The 19028-nt window shown below is 59.9% G+C and overlaps 1 long non-coding RNA gene across 1 annotated transcript; it reads left to right on the plus strand.

Moving 5' to 3' along the window:
- Nucleotides 1–9979: 9979 nt before the first annotated feature.
- On the plus strand, nt 9980–12782 carry LOC311425691. The gene is made up of 2 exons (XR_014686393.1): nt 9980–10037; nt 10678–12782. It is a non-coding gene; the product is annotated as an uncharacterized lncRNA (long non-coding RNA).
- Nucleotides 12783–19028: the final 6246 nt, after the last annotated feature.

A 19028-nucleotide genomic window follows, 5' to 3' on the forward strand; every position in this document is an offset into this window, starting at 1 on the left:
CACGCACAGGCAGCACAGGGCAGGAAGGGTGCCCGCCTCCCTTGGGGGAACCGGGGGCTGCCCACTGAGGTCTTCTGGCAGCCCCGTATCCCCTGGCTGCAGACCTTTCCCCTCCACAGACTCCTCCTGTGTCGGAGAAAAGCCTTGCCCATGGCGCTCCTGGGCTTCCTTTGCGTTAACGCAGCGGCAGGAATTGGACCCCTCTTCCGAGGCACTGCACTGGTCACCACTGGTGCTGCTGCTGTCCACCTGCCTCCCTGTCCGCGGTGCTTTCCTCCCGAGATCGGAGTGCTGCAGGAGCCCAGCACTGATGCTCCTGCTTTAGCGGGCATCAGCTCCCAGGGCAGACCAGCACTTTCTCCCCTCACAGATTCTGCTGCCCTTTGCCAACTCCCCCAGCGAAGCTATTTGCGAGAGGGCCGTGGGGAGGGCCGTGAAGCTGACCAGATGGCTAGCCACAAGCTTCTCACCGGAGGTAAGGAGCCACGCACCCCTCCAGCCAGCCCACCTCCCCTTCCCCGCAGACCACATCAGCCTGCAGCTCAGGGGTGCTGCCGAGGCAAGCCCGGCTACAGACCCTCAGCTAGGGCTCAGCCCTGAAGCAAGGGCCTTCAGCCCTCCTTTGCCCATGGACCCCGATCCTGGGGGATGTTCCCAGTCCCTGAGAGCACTCTCAGGTGCCAGCTCTGCCCCCCGTCCTGTGCAGGCCTCAAGCGCCCAGGGAGCACGGTGGGAGAGCAGGCATGGCCGAGGCTGCTGACTCACCTGGGACCCAGCCCTGGGCACACTCTTGGCTCCAGGACTTCGGCCCCAGCTGCCTCCCACAGCACTTCCCTCCTGTCTCCCTCGCCCAGGACCACAGCGCCGATGGAGGACCCACGAACGGATGCACAGAGTGCAATCTGCCGCTCCTGGGACAGTTGGTGGGATGGCTCCTCCTTTGCCACACTTGCAAGAACTGGCAGCTACGATGGGAGGCTTTGGATGCCCTTCACTACCTCTTCCGATTCCTCCAGACAAACAGTAAGAGAAGCTGTGTTGGGCTTCCTTCCCCTCCAGACACAGGCACTGCCTGAGGCACTTGCTTCTTTTCCTAAGTAGTGCCAAGGAGCGCTCTTGTGGAGACCTCTAGAGCGGTCTTCCTAGAGAGAGGATCCCTGTATGTACCCCTCGTATCCCTGCACTACAGCGCTCCAGCCCTTCGAGCCACCCCCCACACCTCAGTTAGGCCAAGAGCGTTTTAGTTGTGTGATTGCACGCAGGGCTCTCGTTCCTTTGCGTGTCCCAGGCTGGGAGCATTTGCATGCGTACCCCTGAGGCACACGTCACCCCTTGCTCTCTTGCCATCTCCGTTGCTCCCATCAGCTGTCTGCCTTTGCTTTCCATCTCTGTCCAACACTGCCTCCCATTCCTGGTGGTGAAATGTTCTCACATCTAAGAAGAATTGGAAGGTTTAGTGAACCACATGCACGGTTTTATGCAGCTCAGATAGTGCTAACATAGTGCTAACATAGGGCTCTGCAGCATCTCCGCCCTCCTCAGCCATTCCTACTCAAAAGCTCTTTTCGCCACTTGGTAAGCCTCCTAACAAAAGTGGCTTGTCCTTGTGAATCTTCTTCTTTTTGTCCCCCTCCGCTGCCGTGTTTAGGAAGAACAGCACCAGAAGCTAGTCAACAGCCTCAAGGGAAAGCCGAGGCCGTACCGTGGCTTCCTTCGCCCACTACCACGGACATTGCCACGGTAATGAGTTCCTCCCTTCCTGGCACACTTGTCCCAGCAGCAGCAGGAGACTTGTGGGAACACAGGGCTCCGGCATCAGTGCGGCTGGTGTGGCCTCGCTGTTCTGGCCCGCGCGGTCCTGCTGTCCCTGAGTAGGACCTCTCCATAGGCGGTACTCCAGCCTCACAGCAGCAGCTCCTCCTGGCCCTCCTGGCCACCGGCAAGCCCCACATATCTCCAGGGCCAGCACCCTGGGCCCGTGCCTCCAACCCTGGTCCCTCACCCCGAGGGCTCTTCTCAGCCCCCACCACGCAGGGACTGCAGCCCCTGCTTCCTGCTTTCCCGTGGGCGCTGCTGCCAGCACGGTCAGGCATCTGTCTCCAGAGCTGCTCTCACCGCTCAGTTCTGCAGCACCATCGGGGCACTTGCTGCAACGTGTCTTACGTCCCTTCCTCCTTGCAGAACTTTGGAAAATACCTCCAGCAGTCTCAGAGGACAGACGTCATCCTCAAGGTCATTGAAGCCCTGAGAGACTCCAACATATACGACAAGCAGGAGGCCGGCAGTGTGCTGGATATGGCCATCGAAGACCCTGCCTCCTGGCTGACCGACGTAAGTGGCCTGTAGTTGGATTGCCCTGCCCGTTAGCCCATGTCAGGCCCCGCTTCCTCCCTGCCACGTCCAGCCCTCTCAGGCACCTCAGGCAATCCCTGGAAGCCATCCCAGAGCGATGGGAAGGGCAGTTGTGTGAGTAGTGGCTGAAAATACGTCTGCACTCCACTTTTTCCTCTCCAGGTGCCAGAGATCGTGAGGTGCATCTACAGACACGTGGAGTGCATCAACACGGCATCAGCCCGGCGCAGCCTGGACATCCTCATCCTCTGGCTGGCCAACCAGCGGCCAAGGGAGGTGGCCAGCACCCTGCTGCAGATCTCGCCATCATCTGACAGGCATGCCAACCTTCAGGGCTTCTTGTATGGGAGGGGAGGGGACAGGACACATCCGCCTGACACATCCACAGCAAACTGCACGCTGCGTTTCCAGAGCAGGGCCCTCCACGCCACCATGCTTGCCAGCCGTGGTTCCTTGGCCACAGCCAGGGCAGCCAGAGCTGAGCAAGCCAGCCAGGATCCCTGCCACCACAGGGAACGTCATCTCTGCCCTCTCCTGCTTGCCTGGACAAGGCTCCCAGGGCACCCCAAGGGAGGGGGGCGGCAGGGCCAGGGCTGCAGGACAGCCTGGGGCCTGCGGGGCCTGTGCAGGCCACGGCGCTGGGGCGGAGTGTGCCCTGCTGACTGAGTGCTTCGTCCTTGCAGCGCTGCCCTGGCCATGTGGGAAACCATGTTCTCCCAGAACCAGACGATGGAGAATGTCCTGAGGGAGACACTTAGTGTGCTCCAGGAGCAGAAGCTGCGCAGGCTCCCGGGCTTCATCTCAGAGGACAACTGCATCCCTCACTTGGCGGTGAGTTACTGGACGAGGCCTTGCTCCTCTTCAGGGCCGTGTGTGTGCCTCTGCCCATCTACCCCCAAACTGGCAGCTCCTCCAGGACGTCCGTGCGGGAGCAGCAAGCAAAGAAAGGCTGCTGGGTGCTGCCAGGCACAGGGCACTCAGTGGCCCTGCGGCCCTCCACAGCCACAGCTGCCCCAGGACAGGCTGCCTGGCCCCGGGGCCCCTGGTCTGAGGCGCCGGGAGAGCCGGGAGCTGCCTGCAGCCTCTGACAGTCTCTCAATGCTGTGTTCCTTTCAGCTGCTGGCCCACCCAGATGTTGGAGAAGACGACTCGGGGGCCCTGCACCATCTCCAGAGGCTCTTGAAGCATCCCAACCGAGTGACATACTCGCTGGTGCTCAGCGCTCTCCTCCGAGCGTCAGAGACACCTGTCACGGTGAGCAGGGCACACTTCTGTGAAGGCCGGTGGGCCTTTGTCCTGAAGGTATCATGGCCTGCTCCCGGCCAGCTGGGAGGGCTCTGCTCTGCCCGCAGCTCTGTGGCGCAGAAGAAATGGCCAAGAAATGAGCTGGCCATGGAGGGGCCCAGCGGCTCTCTGGGGAGCTTTCCATGCATGCCATGTACCTTTTGGGGCGGGTCCGAAAGGGGGCACAGAGTCTTTGCTCAGCTGCCCTCCTTTTCGTCGTGCTGCCTCTGCGCGAGCAAGATGGCAGCCTGGTGCTCTGGCACCACAGGCTTCTGCCCAGGGTGGCCTTTCATCGTTTCACCAAACGGAAACTCTGTCCTTCCTCCAGGCAAGAAAACTTCCCGTGCTGCTGCCAGGCATCATTCAGGGCCTGCATGTTGCCAGGGCTGACACCAAGATGAAGGCCCTGCTTCTCATCGGAAACGTGATGGATCACGTGAAGAGGAAGCAGGCCAGCTCCATCGCTCTGCAAGTGGCTGGGGACATCCTGCCACTGTTTAACGATGTAAGGCTGCTGCGGGACCTGAGCCCACAAATGGGCACTCTCATGACAGCTGCCCCCCGTGAAGGAGGCCTCTTACGTTCCCTCTAGTGGGGCTGCGTCCTTTCACTGTGGCTACAGATCTGGCCACAGCTCCTTTGAGCACACTCTGATTCTGTAGCACCTCCGTTCACGTCAGCCACCCTAACGCCCCTGCTCACCGCGGGCAGGGAGCAGCTCTTGCTGAAGTCTTCCTCTCTTCCTCCTACCAGGAGTGCAGCCAGCTGCAAGAGCTCTCCATCTGCCTCTACAACAAAGTGATGCAGGCTGCGTTGTGGCGCCACAAGAGGCAGCTGAAGAAGGTCGTGCAGAGGAGCCTGCTCCCACTCTTTTTTCACCTGAGTGACCAGACCCAGAGCGTGGCCAAGGTGCGTATGGCATACCTGACTAGAGGGACTAGCAGACTGACACCACAGGGGTTGCCTGGGTGTCCGGGGCCAGGGCTGAAGGTAATTGGGCACTTGGCATGTGTGTCCCTTCGGGGTGCAGCCGCCTGCGTCATGGAGAATGGGGGCACAGCTCCCCTCCTTCCTTATGCCAAACGCAGTTCACACTCACCCCCCACTGCATTATCCCACCGTGGGCTGGGAAAGGCCTGCAGCCCTGCCAAGAGGTGGGGGCTGCCAGGTCCCCTTCCCTGGGCTCTGGTGCCATCTCAGCCTCTGCTGCTCTGCAGGCCTCCCTGGAAGCCCTTGTCACCGCTGCAAACTTCCTGAAGCAGGAAAAACTCAAGCACCTGGCGCAGACAGAGCAGACCTGGAGGATCGCAGAGTGCTTGGTAAAGACAACAGCTCTCTCCATACCTCAAAACCCCAGCCCCACAGGGCTTGTGGCTGGGAGATGGGAATGGCCTGAGGGGAAGGGGGGGTGTTGGCAGGAGGGAGTGGTCTGTCCAGCTGGGCAGGGTCTGCAAGCCCTGTAACCTTGCGCTCTCTCCAGCTCGTGCAGGACAAGAGAAAGGTGGAGAAATACCTGCAGCAGAGCCTGCCGTACCTGCAGCACACTCAGGTCGCCTTGCGGGAGGCAGCCGTCAGATTCATCGGTGAGCCACAGCCCCCAGGGTCCCTCTTTTGTCAGCCTTTAGCAGCCCCAGTGTCCCTAGAGTCTCCCCCGGGACTGGGTCCCCATGCAAGTGGGCCTGGGGGGCGCCTTGCAGGCTTCTGACAGCAGCTTTGTGCCTAGGTCTTGCCGCGCAGCACTGCAAGGACCAGAGCGAGAGGAAGATCCATGAAATCTGCAGCAGTGAGTGAAGGCAGCGGGGTGTGGGTCCACGACCAATGGGGCAGGGGGCATTCACCTTTTTCAGAGGGAAGGGAGAAAGTTTGTATGGCCAAAAGCTCGGCTGGGGTTGAAGCTGGCCAGTACCGGGGTGGCTAAGAGAAAGGGCTTTTCTGGAGTATGTTAACAGCAAAACACGTCTGTCTACAACTTCCTTGTGACGGGGAGCAGACAGGGAGGCACCGAGCTCTCCTCTCAGGCGACCGGTGATAGGAGGCGAGGGAGTGGCTTAAAGCCGGGTCAGGGGATGTTCAGATCAGATTTTGGGGAAAAGTTCCTCCCTGAGAGGGTGGTTGGGCACTGAAGCAGGCTCCCCAGGCAAGCAGGCATGGTGCCCGAGCTTGTGGGTGTTCAAGAAGCATTTGGACAAAGCTGTTGGATATGTGGTGTTAAGTCCTGTGCCGTCCAGTGTGCAGTCAGGAGTTGGGCTCAGTGATCCCTTCCAACACAGGATAGTTAATGATTCTCTGACTCTAACCCCTTGGTCCCTCTGTGTCTTTGCGGGAAGTGACGGGTGGAGGGGTGGCAGGCTCTGCCCGCAGTCTCTGCAGACAGGTGGGTTTCATTTCTGCTCTGTTGCTCTCCATTGCAGTCCTCCAGCCCTTGCAGAATGACGAGGAGGAAAGTGTTGTGTCTCTGGCCACTCAGACCATCTTCATCCTGACACGTCCAAGGGAGCAGCTGACATCGAGCTGGTGCCGGCGGGCACTGTGCTGCTGCCTCTCCTAAGCCAGGGAGAGGCACAAAACCTTCAAACGCCTGCATTCCATTAAAACTCCAACAACACGTGCAGGGCCGGGGAATCTTTTGCATGGTGTGCTGAGCATTCCAGCCTCTACCATGGTAGGCAGCTGTAAGGGTTTTAGGTGGTGTGGTGGGGAATGGCTTAGCAGAGGTGGCTTGTGGAAAACGGACTCCACAATCCATAAGATTGTAAAGTAGGTGTGTTTATTCAGCGCTGGGCGGCACGGGGGTAGTCCCCCTGTGAGAAACAAAGTTGCTCACAAATACCAAAAACAAATATCAGCTGGTATTTGTTGCAGAAGGCATCGAGGCCGCACCACAGGCCACAGTTTCTGGCAGTTCTGCAGACGCTGATGATGCTCCTTAGGAACTTCATCTTCAGGTCTTTATCCTGGCAGCCGGGTGGCAGAGAGACCAACGGGGAGTGTGAGAGGGGAGACCCATGGCCGGCAGCAGGACCAAAGCCTCGAGGGGCTCAGGGCTGTGCGGGGCTCCTGGAGGGCGGCAGCTCTGCCTCGCCAGCAGCCCGCCAGCATCCTGGCAGCAGAGCTGTGCGACCCTCAGGAGACACAGGCACAGCCACCATGGCAAGGCCACACCTACCCGTTGTGTGCTGAGGACGAAGGACAGAATGCTGTACAAGCTCTTCGCTTCTTCCTGGTAGACAGCTAAGCTGTCAGCTTCTAAGAAGGCAGGAGAAGAAGGAGGGTTGTAGAAATTGCCTGCCCCCTTAATTAATTTTCAGAGAGCATTGCATTAATAATAGAAAGGAATTTATTGAGTAAGCATCAGCAAGCAAAACAGCGCTGGGCGGCCGGGGAGTCTCGGCTCTGCCAACGGCGCGCACCTCACCCCCGCCAGGGTCCCTTTTTATATTTTGGTAATTCCGGGATTACGCAGCACATCTGGTATATTCTGCGACTGCGCGCACTGTTGCTAGGGGGTCGTCTCTGTCCCTCTGGTGGTTGTGAAGATGAAGGCCATAGTCTTCCTCGGCGTTGTGGTTCAACTTGTTTTTTGTTTTTTTTGGTCATGTTGGGCCAGCGTGAGACAGGAAGGCAGGATGTTGATACACTAGTTTAGCAACTTATCAGGAGATGGTTACATGAGCTTTGCAACAGTGTCTTTGAACAAAAGAGGCAGCTGAGATGCAGAAGGAGAGAAGGGGAGGGCCTTCTCTTTTTTGTTACATTAAGCAAAAGAATTTTCATAGTGTCTAGCCAAGTATTATACAGCTCCTTACTTCAGCAGGGAGCTTTCGCAACTCCCGCTCCTCAAACGGAACTCCTTGTTTTTATAATACAAAAGACAATGAACAAACATTTATTGTGTATTACATAAGCTGTCAGCTTCTAAGAAGGCAGGAGAAGAAGGAGGGTTGTAGAGGGTGGCCAAAGGCAGGAGGGAGGAGAGGAAGGAGCTCTGGCCTCCCTCCAGCCCCGTGCTTGCTCCCCTGGCACAACCTCCCTGGGGGTGTCCGGGGGCTGGGCTGCCATGCTGGTCCTGACACTGAGCAGGGTGCTCTTGCTGGCCCCCCCGCTCCCTAGCCCCAGCCCTGCTCCCCCTGACGGGAGCCCTCGCTCACCGTTCAACAGCAGCTCCATGACGTGCTCATGGTGTTCAGTGGGAGCTGTGTTCTCCTGACGAGCCTCGGCCTCCACCCAGGCCAGCATGGGGCTACTGGGTGGTCGTCTCTCCCCCATCCTGCGGGCTGAGGGTAGAGAAGAGGCAATCTCACAGAAATGGCTCGGCGCTGTGTGAAGACGCGGGCTATGCTCGGGGACTGCTCCGCAGCCTCGTGCTCCTGCCCTGTCCCGTGCAAATTACCTAAAGCGAGAAGCCGTGGGCCCCTTCCCAAGGTCAGTCTCCCACGAAGACTGGGAGCCTGTCTTAAGAAACTGGCAGAAACTGGTCCTGCGGATGGACAAGAGCCAAGGAGCAACTGAGTCTGCGCAGAGACAAGAGGTCAAGGAGCAGTGACGAGGAAGAGTCACCAACCTTCATCCCCACGACCCCCGACGACCACCACCAAGACACACTGCGCAAGCGCAGATGGGAGGAGTTTCCAGCAATGACTGCTTGGGACTCATTTTAAGACGAAGCGGGGACAGGCTATGAATAGGTACGGGCGCGTTGTGAAACTTCAGGCCTACGTAACTCTTTGCTGCAGATAAGCAAGGCAAGTTGCCACGTCGGGTGCGCACGTCTTTGGTGGGACTATCCCCCGCTCTGCCCTGCGCTGAATAAACATTCGTACTTTACAGAATCACAGAATCACAGAATTTTCTAGGTTGGAAGAGACCTCAAGGTCATCGAGTCCAACCTCCAACCTAACGCTAACAGCCCTCCACTAAACCATATCCCTAAGCTCTACATCTAAGCGTCTTTTGAAGACTTCCAGGGATGGTGACTCCACCACTTCCCTGGGCAGCCTGTTCCAATGCCTCACAACCCTTTCTGTAAAGAAGTTCTTCCTAACATCTAGCCTAAAACTCCCCTGGCTCAACTTAAGCCCATTCCCCCTCGTCCTGTCACCAGGCACGTGGGAGAACAGGCCAACCCCCACCTCTCTACAGCCTCCTTTAAGGTATCTGTAAAGAGCAATAAGGTCACCCCTGAGCCTCCTCTTCTCCAGGCTGAACAAGCCCAGCTCCCTCAGCCGCTCCTCGTAGGACTTGTTCTCCAGGCCCCTCACCAGCTTCGTCGCCCTTCTCTGCACCCGCTCAAGCACCTCCATGTCCTTCTTGTAGCGAGGGGCCCAAAACTGAACACAGTACTCGAGGTGCGGCCTCACCAGAGCTGAGTACAGGGGGACAATCACCTCCCTAGCCCTGCTGGTCACGCTGTTCCTAATACAAGCCAGGATGCCGTTGGCCTTCTTGGCCACCTGAGCACACTGCTGGCTCATATTCAGCCGACTGTCCACCATCACTCCCAGGTCCTTCTCTGCCTGGCAGCTTTCCAACCATTCCTCTCCCAGCCTGTAGCTCTGCTTGGGGTTATTGCGCCCCAGGTGCAGGACCCGGCACTTGGCCTTGTTAAACTTCATGCAGTTGACCTCAGCCCATCGGTGCAGCCTATCCAGATCCTCCTGCAGAGCTTTCCTACCCTCGAGCAGATCGACACACGCACCTAACTTGGTGTCATCTGCGAACTTACTGAGGGTGCACTCGATGCCCTCGTCCAGATCATCGATGAAGATATTAAAGAGGACCGGCCCCAGCACCGAGCCCTGGGGGACGCCACTAGTGACTGGCCTCCAACTGGACTTGGCTCCATTCACCACGACTCTTTGGGCCCGGCTATCCAGCCAGTTTCTAACCCAACCCCTTTACAATCCTACTGACTGGGGAGTCAATGGGGACGCCTTGGGGGGTCTCATTTGGGGCCGGGGTCACTGGTAAAGGTCAAGAAGAGGTCAGGGGCCGGGGGTCAGGCTCGCAGAGCGGGACCAGGCCCCGTCTCCATGGCGACCTCCAGAGACGACCCCGTCTCTGCTCCGGCCCCCACAATGCGCCCCGCGCCGCTGCCCACTCAGAATCGGGTCCGGCTGTGATTGACAGCGGAGAGGCGTGACCACAGAAGGGCCGAAGGGGCGGGACCGCAGGAGGCTCCTCCACGAATCGGATCGCGGGGGCCCCGGCGAGGGGCGGGCCGCGCGGTCCAATGGGATCGGCGTCCGGGCCGCGCCTCGGGGCGAGCTCAGCCAATAGCGGCCGACGCGGATGGCGGCCAATAGCAGCGCTTCGTGGGCGGGCCGAAGGGGCCGGCGGGGCCCAATGGGCGGCGGAGCGGTGCCGCGGGCGGAGGGCGGCCGCCATGGAGCAGGGCTACGGCGGTAAGTGCGGGGCCGGCCCCGGCCCGCGGCGCCTCCCCGGCCGTCCCGCCGCCTCCCCGGCCGGGCTCGGGCGTTTGGCGGCGGCTTCAGCGGCCGCTTCGCGGCAGGGAGATGTTGGGCCCGCCTCCCGTGAGGGGGCGCCGCAGCCTATTGGCCGAGCTGCGCGTCGTTCAGCGGAGGGAGCCCGCTGATTGGCGGGCGCAGCTGTGAGGCGCCGGGAGGTGGGGGCGGCCGAGGGGGGAGGGAGAGGCCTGGGTGGGGTGGGGAGGGGGAGGGACATGACGGCGGGGGGGGGGTGTCTGGTGCTACCCCTCATCCTCTCCTTTTCCCGGTCGTCCCCCCGGTTCCTGTCCGGTTGGCGGAAATGGAGCCGGGCCATTTCTGAAGACGCCACAAAATGGCGGCCGCGCGGCCCCGCCCCCTGCCCCTGGCGCCCGGTATCCCCTTCCCCCCCCCTTAAACCAGCCCCCTCTTGCCCCCCTCCCCCTTTTTGCCCCCATCCGTCTGCCCTTCCCCTCATACCCCCTCTTTTTACCCTACCACTTGTACCCTATTTCCTCCTTTCCTCCTCCCCCCCTTTTTACCCTTTCCTTTTACCCCCCACCCCACCAGGGGTATCCAGCCAGTCCCGTTTTTTTAGGGGGGAGCCTCTCGGCTGGAGGGGAGGGCAGCCCAACACAGCTTCTCTTACTGTTTTTCTGGATGAATCGGAAGAGGTAATGAAGAGCATCCAAAGCCTCCCATCGTAGCTGCCTATTCTCGCAAGTGTGGCAAAGGAGGAGCCATCCCACCAACTGCCCCAGGAGTGTGAGAGGGGAGACCCATGGCCAGCAGCAGGACCAAAGCCTCGAGGGGCTCAGGGCTGTGCGGGGCTCAGGGAGGAGGATGCAGCACTGCGGGGCCTCGGTCCCTGCCATGGGGACTGCCTTCCACCTTCCAGAAGCCCCGAGGCTTGGCGAGCAGTGGCCCCGTGGGATACGGGGCTGCCAGAAGACCTCAGTGGGCAGCCCCCGGTTCCCCCAAGGGAGGCGGGCACCCTTCCTGCCCTGTGCTGCCTGTGCGTGGCACTGAAGTAGGGCCTGTCCGTTCCGGAGTGGATGCTGAATTCCCTCCGGGTGAGGAAGCGCCCCTGGGAACCCCGCTCTTGGCAAGTGGCAGACCTGCAAGATGTCCTGCAGCTCACAGAAGCCGGAGACGGGAGAATTCCTGATGAATAGCTCCAGCATGTGGTCCATGGCATCCAGGGTCTGCAAGGACAACAAAGGGATGGCAGTGGATCTCCAGTCCCTCTCCCTCTGCCAGGATCTGCACAGATCTCAGCACAGAGCAGCCAGGGACCAACCCAGAGGGATGGGTGTTCCAAGAGCTCTCCCAGAGCATACCTCCAAGTAGCTGATACGGCTCGGGCCCTCCAAATGCTCGTGTGAAGGAAGCAAGAAGATGCTATTGAAGCACACGAGCAGGATGCTCTTCTTCTTGCCCTCCAGCACTGACTTGACATAGCTGCAAAGAAAGCAAGGGGCCTCGTTGTCACGGAGCAGGGCCTCAGGGAGGAGGACGCAGCACTGCGGGGCCTCGGTCCCTGCCATGGGGGCTGCCTTCCACCTTCCAGAAGCCCCGAGGCTTGGCGAGCAGCGGCCCCGCGGCCGGCACTGCCAGGCTGCTGCCTAGACAGGGGAAGCCTGGAAGCCAGGCCCAGGGCCAGAGCAGGGGCTGGGCACGTACCTCAAGTGGCGAAGTGCAAGCATGGCTTGCTGCTGTACCGCTGTGTTCAGAACGTCCAAGGGCTCGTCTTCCAGCAGCACCTGCACAGCACAACCGGGATGGCACCGGGCATCGGGCGGCACAGCTTGGCAGCGCCAGCAGAGCTGGTCCAGGTCAGAAGGGCCGGTGGAGCCCCAGTGCCCCCAGCCAGCTGTGGCACCCAGAGGGCCGCCCTGCCACCTCCCTGCTGCTGACGGGGCTTCTCAATGGCCCCAAGGCCGTCAGCGGCAGCTGAGTGTCCACGCAGCGCTTGCCCCAACTTCCAGTGGAAAATGCTGCCTCAAGGAATGATCAACTCGCCTATCTGCCAGATCACAGTGGATCGGGCACTGGCGCCAGTTTGGTGCAGTGACCCGACCGTTATTCAGAATAAAACTAATGAAAACTGAGTTTCTGTTCACAGGAACGGATCATCGGACACCCCCGTAATCTGTATACCCTGGTGACAAGAGAAGACAATAAGTCAGCAAGCGTCCTGTCTAAGCCTGAGAGTTCCACACTGGCAGAATACAGACGACAGCAAAGCGGCCTCCGTGGGTGGGGGGCTGTGATGCCTTTGTATGATCTTATCTTTGGACCTTGTATACTAAATAACCTTGTGTTGTTTGTTAAAAGCTGGTTAGAGAAAGTTTACTTTATGTTGGTAGAACACCAACAGCTACTTTAAGAGTGTATTTACTCAGGGTTACCAGTTACCTCCTAGTTTTCTCCTGGTTATTGTGCCTTATGTTTTTTATTTAAGTTATGATGTCTACGTCTTAAGATTGTTATATTTTAGCTAATTTGGTTGTGCATAGGGAGGGGGGAAATGTGGGTAGTTAGGGTCTGGCGGCCGGAAGATGTCGCGCTGTACGGAAAGGTGGAGCCCCTCCCTTGATGGACAGTAGCGTGTGGGCTGTGATGTAAGCAAGCGGAAGAGGCGCTATGGGCCTCGGGTATAGAACCCCATGTGACTCGACAATAAACGCCATTTGCCATCCAGCACGTTGGTGTCTGTGAGCCGATGGACCGAGCGGCCTGGGGTTGGTCGCCGTGCCGTTCCTGAACCAGGTCGCCACTGCCCCCTGAAGGCAACACATAAGTTAGTGATACTACTGAAAGAGTTGTGGTTCAGATGTAGATCTGATTTCTCCTAAGCACGCTGAATTCACAGCTGTTGATCCTCCAGAGGAGGCTTTGCAATTGAACACGTGGAGAATAGGTAAATTTCCCGCTGTTGTTTTCCTCTCCTCTTGTATTGTTTTGTTTTTTTTTCCCTTGGACGTGTCAGGATGAAGATGGTCTGAGTGACCAGAGACACAACCCTTTCCTCCTCGTCATTCTGCAAGGGCTGGAGGACTGCAATGGAGAGAAACAGAGCAGAAATGAAACCCACCTGTCTGCAGAGACTGCGGGCAGAGCCTGCCACCCCGGAACATACTCCAGAAAAGCCCTTTCTCTTAGCCACCCCGGTACTGGCCAGCTTCAATGCCAACCGAGCTTTTGGCCATACAAATTTTCTCCCTTCCCTCTGAGAAAGGTGAATGCCCCCTGCCCCACCGGTCGTGGACCCACACCCCGCTGCCCTCACTCACAGCCGCAGATTTCATGGATCTTCCTCTCTCTCTGGTCCTTGCAGTGCTGCGCGGCAAGACCTAGGCACAAAGCTGCTGTCAGAAGCCTGCAAGGCGCCCCCCAGGCCCACTTGCATGGGGACCCAGTCCCGGGGGGGACTCTAGGGACACTGGGGCTGCTAAAGGCTGACAAAAGAGGGACCCTGGGGGCTGTGGCTCACCGATGAACCTGACGGCTGCCTCCCGCAAGGCGACCTGAGTGTGCTGCAGGTACGGCAGGCTCTGCTGCAGGTATTTCTCCACCTTTCCCTTGTCCTGCACGAGCTGGAGAGAGCGCAAGGTTACAGGGCTTGCAGACCCTGCCCAGCTGGACAGACCACCCCCTCCTGCCAACACCCCCCCTTCCCCTCAGGCCATCCCCATCTCCCAGCCACGAGCCCTGTGGGGCTGGGGTTTTGAGGTATGGAGAGAGCTGTTGTCTTTACCAAGCACTCTGCGATCCTCCAGGTCTGCTCTGTCTGCACCAGGTGCTTGAGTTTTTCCTGCTTCAGGAAGTCTGCAGCGGTGACAAGGGCTTCCAGGGAGGCCTGCAGAGCAGCAGAGGCTGAGAGATGGCACCAGAGCCCAGGGAAGGGGACCTGGCAACCCCCACCTCTTGGCAGGGCTGCAGGCCTTTCCCAGCCCACGGTGGGATAATGCAGTGGGGGGTGAGTGTGAACTGCGTTTGGCATAAGGAAGGAGGGGAGCTGTGCCCCCATTCTCCGTGACGCAGGCGGCTGCACCCCGAGGGGACGCACGTGCCAAGTGCCCGGTTGCCTTCAGCCCTGTCGCCGGACGCCCAGGCAACCCCTGTGGTGTCAGTCTGCTAGTCCCTCTAGTCAGGTATGCCATACGCACCTTGGCCACGCTCTGGGTCTGGTCACTCAGGTGAAAAAAGAGTGGGAGCAGGCTCCTCTGCACGACCTTCTTCAGCTGCCTCTTGTGGCACCACAACGCAGCCTGCATCACTTTGTTGTAGAGGCAGATGGAGAGCTCTTGCAGCTGGCTGCACTCCTGGTAGGAGGAAGAGAGGAAGACTTCAGCAAGAGCTGCTCCCTGCCCGCGGTGAGCAGGGGCGTTAGGGTGGCTGACGTGAACGGAGGTGCTACAGAATCAGAGTGTGCTCAAAGGAGCTGTGGCCAGATCTGTAGCCACAGTGAAAGGACGCAGCCCCACTAGAGGGAACGTAAGAGGCCTCCTTCACGGGGGGCAGCTGTCATGAGAGTGCCCATTTGTGGGCTCAGGTCCCGCAGCAGCCTTACATCGTTAAACAGTGGCAGGATGTCCCCAGCCACTTGCAGAGCGATGGAGCTGGCCTGCTTCCTCTTCACGTGATCCATCACGTTTCCGATGAGAAGCAGGGCCTTCATCTTGGTGTCAGCCCTGGCAACCTGCAGGCCCTGAATGATGCCTGGCAGCAGCACGGGAAGTTTTCTTGCCTGGAGGAAGGACAGAGTTTCCATTTGGTGAAACGATGAAAGGCCACCCTGGGCAGAAGCCTGTGGTGCCAGAGCACCAGGCTGCCATCTTGCTCGCGCAGAGGCAGCGCGAGAGTCGCACCGGGCAGCAGCCACCACACAGGCGATGGCCATGGGCAGCCCTTGCGTATGTGAGGGGAGCAAGGGTAGGAAAAGGAGGGCAGCTGAGCAAAGACTCTGTGCCCCCTTTTCGGACCCGCTCCAAAAGGTACATGGCATGCATGGAAAGCTCCCCAGAGAGCCGCTGGGCCCCTCCATGGCCAGCTCATTTCTTGGCCATTTCTTCTGCGCCACAGAGCTGCGGGCAGAGCAGAGCCCTCCCAGCTGGCCGGGAGCAGGCCATGATACCTTCAGGACAAAGGCCCACCGGCCTTCACAGTAGTGTGCCCTGCTCACCGTGACAGGTGTCTCTGACGCTCGGAGGAGAGCGCTGAGCACCAGCGAGTACGTCACTCGGTTGGGATGCTTCAAGAGCCTCTGGAGATGGCGCAGGGCCCCCGAGTCGTCTTCTCCATCTGGGTGGGCCAGCAGCTGAAAGGAACACAGCATTGAGAGACTGTCGGAGAGACTGCAGGGCTGCAGGCAGCTCCTGGCTCTCCCGGCGCCTCAGGCCAGGGGCAGCTGTGGCTGTGGAGGGCCACAGGGCCCCTGAGTGCCCTGTGCCTGGCAGCACCCAGCAGCCTTTCTTTGCCTGCTCCTCCCGCACGGGCGTCCTGAAGGAGCTGCCAGTTTGGGGGTAGATGGGCAGAGGCACACACACGGCCCTGAAGAGGAGCAAGGCCTCGTCCGGTAACTCACCGCCAAGTGAGGGATGCAGTTGTCGTCAGGGATGAAGCCCGGGAGCCTGCGCAGCTTCCACTCCTGGAGCACGCCAAGTGTCTCCCTCAGGACATTCTCCATCGTCTGGTTCTGGGAGAACATGGTTTCCCACATGGCCAGGGCAGCGCTGCAAGGACGGAGCACTCAGTCAGCAGGGCACACTCCGCCCCAGCGCCGTGGCCTGCACAGGCCCCGCAGGCCCCAGGCTGTCCTGCAGCCCTGGCCCTGCCGCCCCCCTCCCTTGGGGTGCCCTGGGAGCCTTGTCCAGGCAAGCAGGAGAGGGCAGAGATGACGTTCCCTGTGGTGGCAGGGATCCTGGCTGGCTTGCTCAGCTCCGGCTGCCCTGGCTGTGGCCAAGGAACCACGGCTGGAAAGCATGGCGGCGTGGAGGGCCCTGCTCTGGAAACGCAGCGTGCAGTTTGCTGTGGAAGTGTCAGGCGGATGTGTCCTGTCCCCTCCCCTCCCATACAAGAAGCCCTGAAGGTTGGCATGCCTGTCAGATGATGGCGAGATCTGCAGCAGGGTGCTGGCCACCTCCCTTGGCCGCTGGTTGGCCAGCCAGAGGATGAGGATGTCCACGCTGCGCCGGGCTGATGCCGTGTTGATGCACTCCACGTGTCTGTAGATGCACCTCACGATCTCTGGCACCTGGAGAGGAAAAAGTGGAGTGCAGACGTATTTTCAGCCACTACTCACACAACTGCCCTTCCCATCGCTCTGGGATGGCTTCCAGGGATTGCCTGAGGTGCCTGAGAGGGCTGGACGTGGCAGGGAGGAAGCGGGGCCTGACATGGGCTAACGGGCAGGGCAATCCAACTACAGGCCACTTACGTCGGTCAGCCAGGAGGCAGGGTCTTCGATGGCCATATCCAGCACACCGCCGGCCTCCTGCTTGTCGTATATGTTGGAGTCTCTCAGGGCTTCAATGACCATGAGGATGACGTCTGTCCTCTGAGACTGCTGGAGGTATTTTCCAAAGTTCCGCAAGGAGGAAGGGACGTAAGACACGTTGCAGCAAGTGCCCCGATGGTGCTGCAGAACTGAGCGGTGAGAGCAGCTCTGGAGACAGATGCCTGGCCGTGCTGGCAGCAGCGCCCACGGGAAAGCAGGAAGCAGGGGCTGCAGTCCCTGCGTGGTGGGGGCTGAGAAGAGCCCTCGGGGTGAGGGACCAGGGTTGGAGGCACGGGCCCAGGGTGCTGGCCCTGGAGATATGCGGGGCTTGCTGGTGGCCAGGAGGGCCAGGAGAAACTGCTGCTGTGAGGCTGGAGTACCGCCTATGGAGAGGTCCTACTCAGGGACAGCAGGACCGCGCGGGCCAGAACAGCGAGGCCACACCAGCCGCACTGATGCCGGAGCCCTGTGTTCCCACAAGTCTCCTGCTGCTGCTGGGACAAGTGTGCCAGGAAGGGAGGAACTCATTACCGTGGCAATGTCCGTGGTAGTGGGCGAAGGAAGCCACGGTACGGCCTCGGCTTTCCCTTGAGGCTGTTGACTAGCTTCTGGTGCTGTTCTTCCTAAACACGGCAGCGGAGGGGGACAAAAAGAAGAAGATTCACAAGGACAAGCCACTTTTGTTAGGAGGCTTACCAAGTGGCGAAAAGAGCTTTTGAGTAGGAATGGCTGAGGAGGGCGGAGATGCTGCAGAGCCCAGGGAGGCAGTGTTGGACAGAGATGGAAAGCAAAGGCAGACAGCTGATGGGAGCAACGGAGATGGCAAGAGAGCAAGGGGTGACGTGTGCCTCAGGGGTACGCATGCAAATGCTCCCAGCCTGGGACACGCAAAGGAACGAGAGCCCTGCGTGCAATCACACAACTAAAACGCTCTTGGCCTAACTGAGGTGTGGGGGGTGGCTCGAAGGGCTGGAGCGCTGTAGTGCAGGGATACGAGGGGTACATACAGGGATCCTCTCTCTAGGAAGACCGCTCTAGAGGTCTCCACAAGAGCGCTCCATGGCACTACTTAGGAAAAGAAGCAAGTGCCTCAGGCAGTGCCTGTGTCTGGAGGGGAAGGAAGCCCAACACAGCTTCTCTTACTGTTTGTCTGGAGGAATCGGAAGAGGTAGTGAAGGGCATCCAAAGCCTCCCATCGTAGCTGCCAGTTCTTGCAAGTGTGGCAAAGGAGGAGCCATCCCACCAACTGTCCCAGGAGCGGCACATTGCACTCTGTGCATCCGTTCGTGGGTCCTCCATCGGCGCTGTGGTCCTGGGCGAGGGAGACAAGGAGGGAAGTGCTGTGGGAGGCAGCTGGGGCCAAAGTCCTGGAGCCAAGAGTGTGCCCAGGGCTGGGTCCCAGGTGAGTCAGCAGCCTCGGCCATGCCTGCTCTCCCACCGTGCTCCCTGGGCGCTTGAGGCCTGCACAGGACGGGGGGTAGAGCTGGCACCTGAGAGTGCTCTCAGGGACTGGGAACATCCCCCACTCGGGGTCCATGGGCAAAGGAGGGCTGAAGGCCCTTGCTTCAGGGCTGAGCCCTAGCTGAGGGTCTGTAGCCGGGCTTGCCTCGGCAGCACCCCTGAGCTGCAGGCTGATGTGGTCTGCGGGGAAGGGGAGGTGGGCTGGCTGGAGGGGTGCGTGGCTCCTTACCTCCGGTGAGAAGCTTGTGGCTAGCCAGCTGGTCAGCTTCGCGGCCCTCCCCACGGCCCTCTCGCAAATAGCTTCGCTGGGGGAGTTGGCAAAGGGCAGCAGAATCTGTGAGGGGAGAAAGTGCTGGTCTGCCCTGGGAGCTGATGCCCGCTAAAGCAGGAGCATCAGTGCTGGGCTCCCGCAGCACTCCGATCTCGGGAGGAAAGCGCCGTGGACAGGGAGGCAGGTGGACAGCAGCAGCACCAGTGGTGACCAGTGCAGTGCCTCGGAAGAGGGGTCCAATTCCTGCCGCTGCGTTGACGCAAAGGAAGCCCAGGAGCGCCATGGGCAAGGCTTTTCTCCAACACAGGAGGAGTCTGTGGAGGGGAAAGGTCTGCAGCCAGGGGATACGGGGCTGCCAGAAGACCTCAGTGGGCAGCCCCCGGTTCCCCCAAGGGAGGCGGGCACCCTTCCTGCCCTGTGCTGCCTGTGCGTGGCACTGCAGTAGGGCCTGTCCGTTCCGGAGTGGATGCTGAATTCCCTCCGGGTGAGGAAGCGCCCCTGGGAACACCGCTCTTGGCAAGTGGCAGACCTGCAAGATGTCCTGCAGCTCACTGAAGCCGGAGACGGGAGAATTTCTGATGAAGAGCTCCAGCATGCGGTCCATGGCGTCCAGGGTCTGCAAGGACAACAAAGGGGTGGCAGTGGATCTCCAGTCCCTCTCCCTCTGCCAGGATCTGCACAGATCTCAGCACAGAGCAGCCAGGGACCAACCCAG

Source organism: Aythya ferina, assembly GCF_964211825.1.
Source record: "Aythya ferina genome assembly, chromosome: 33".
Lineage (NCBI taxonomy): Eukaryota > Metazoa > Chordata > Aves > Anseriformes > Anatidae > Aythya > Aythya ferina.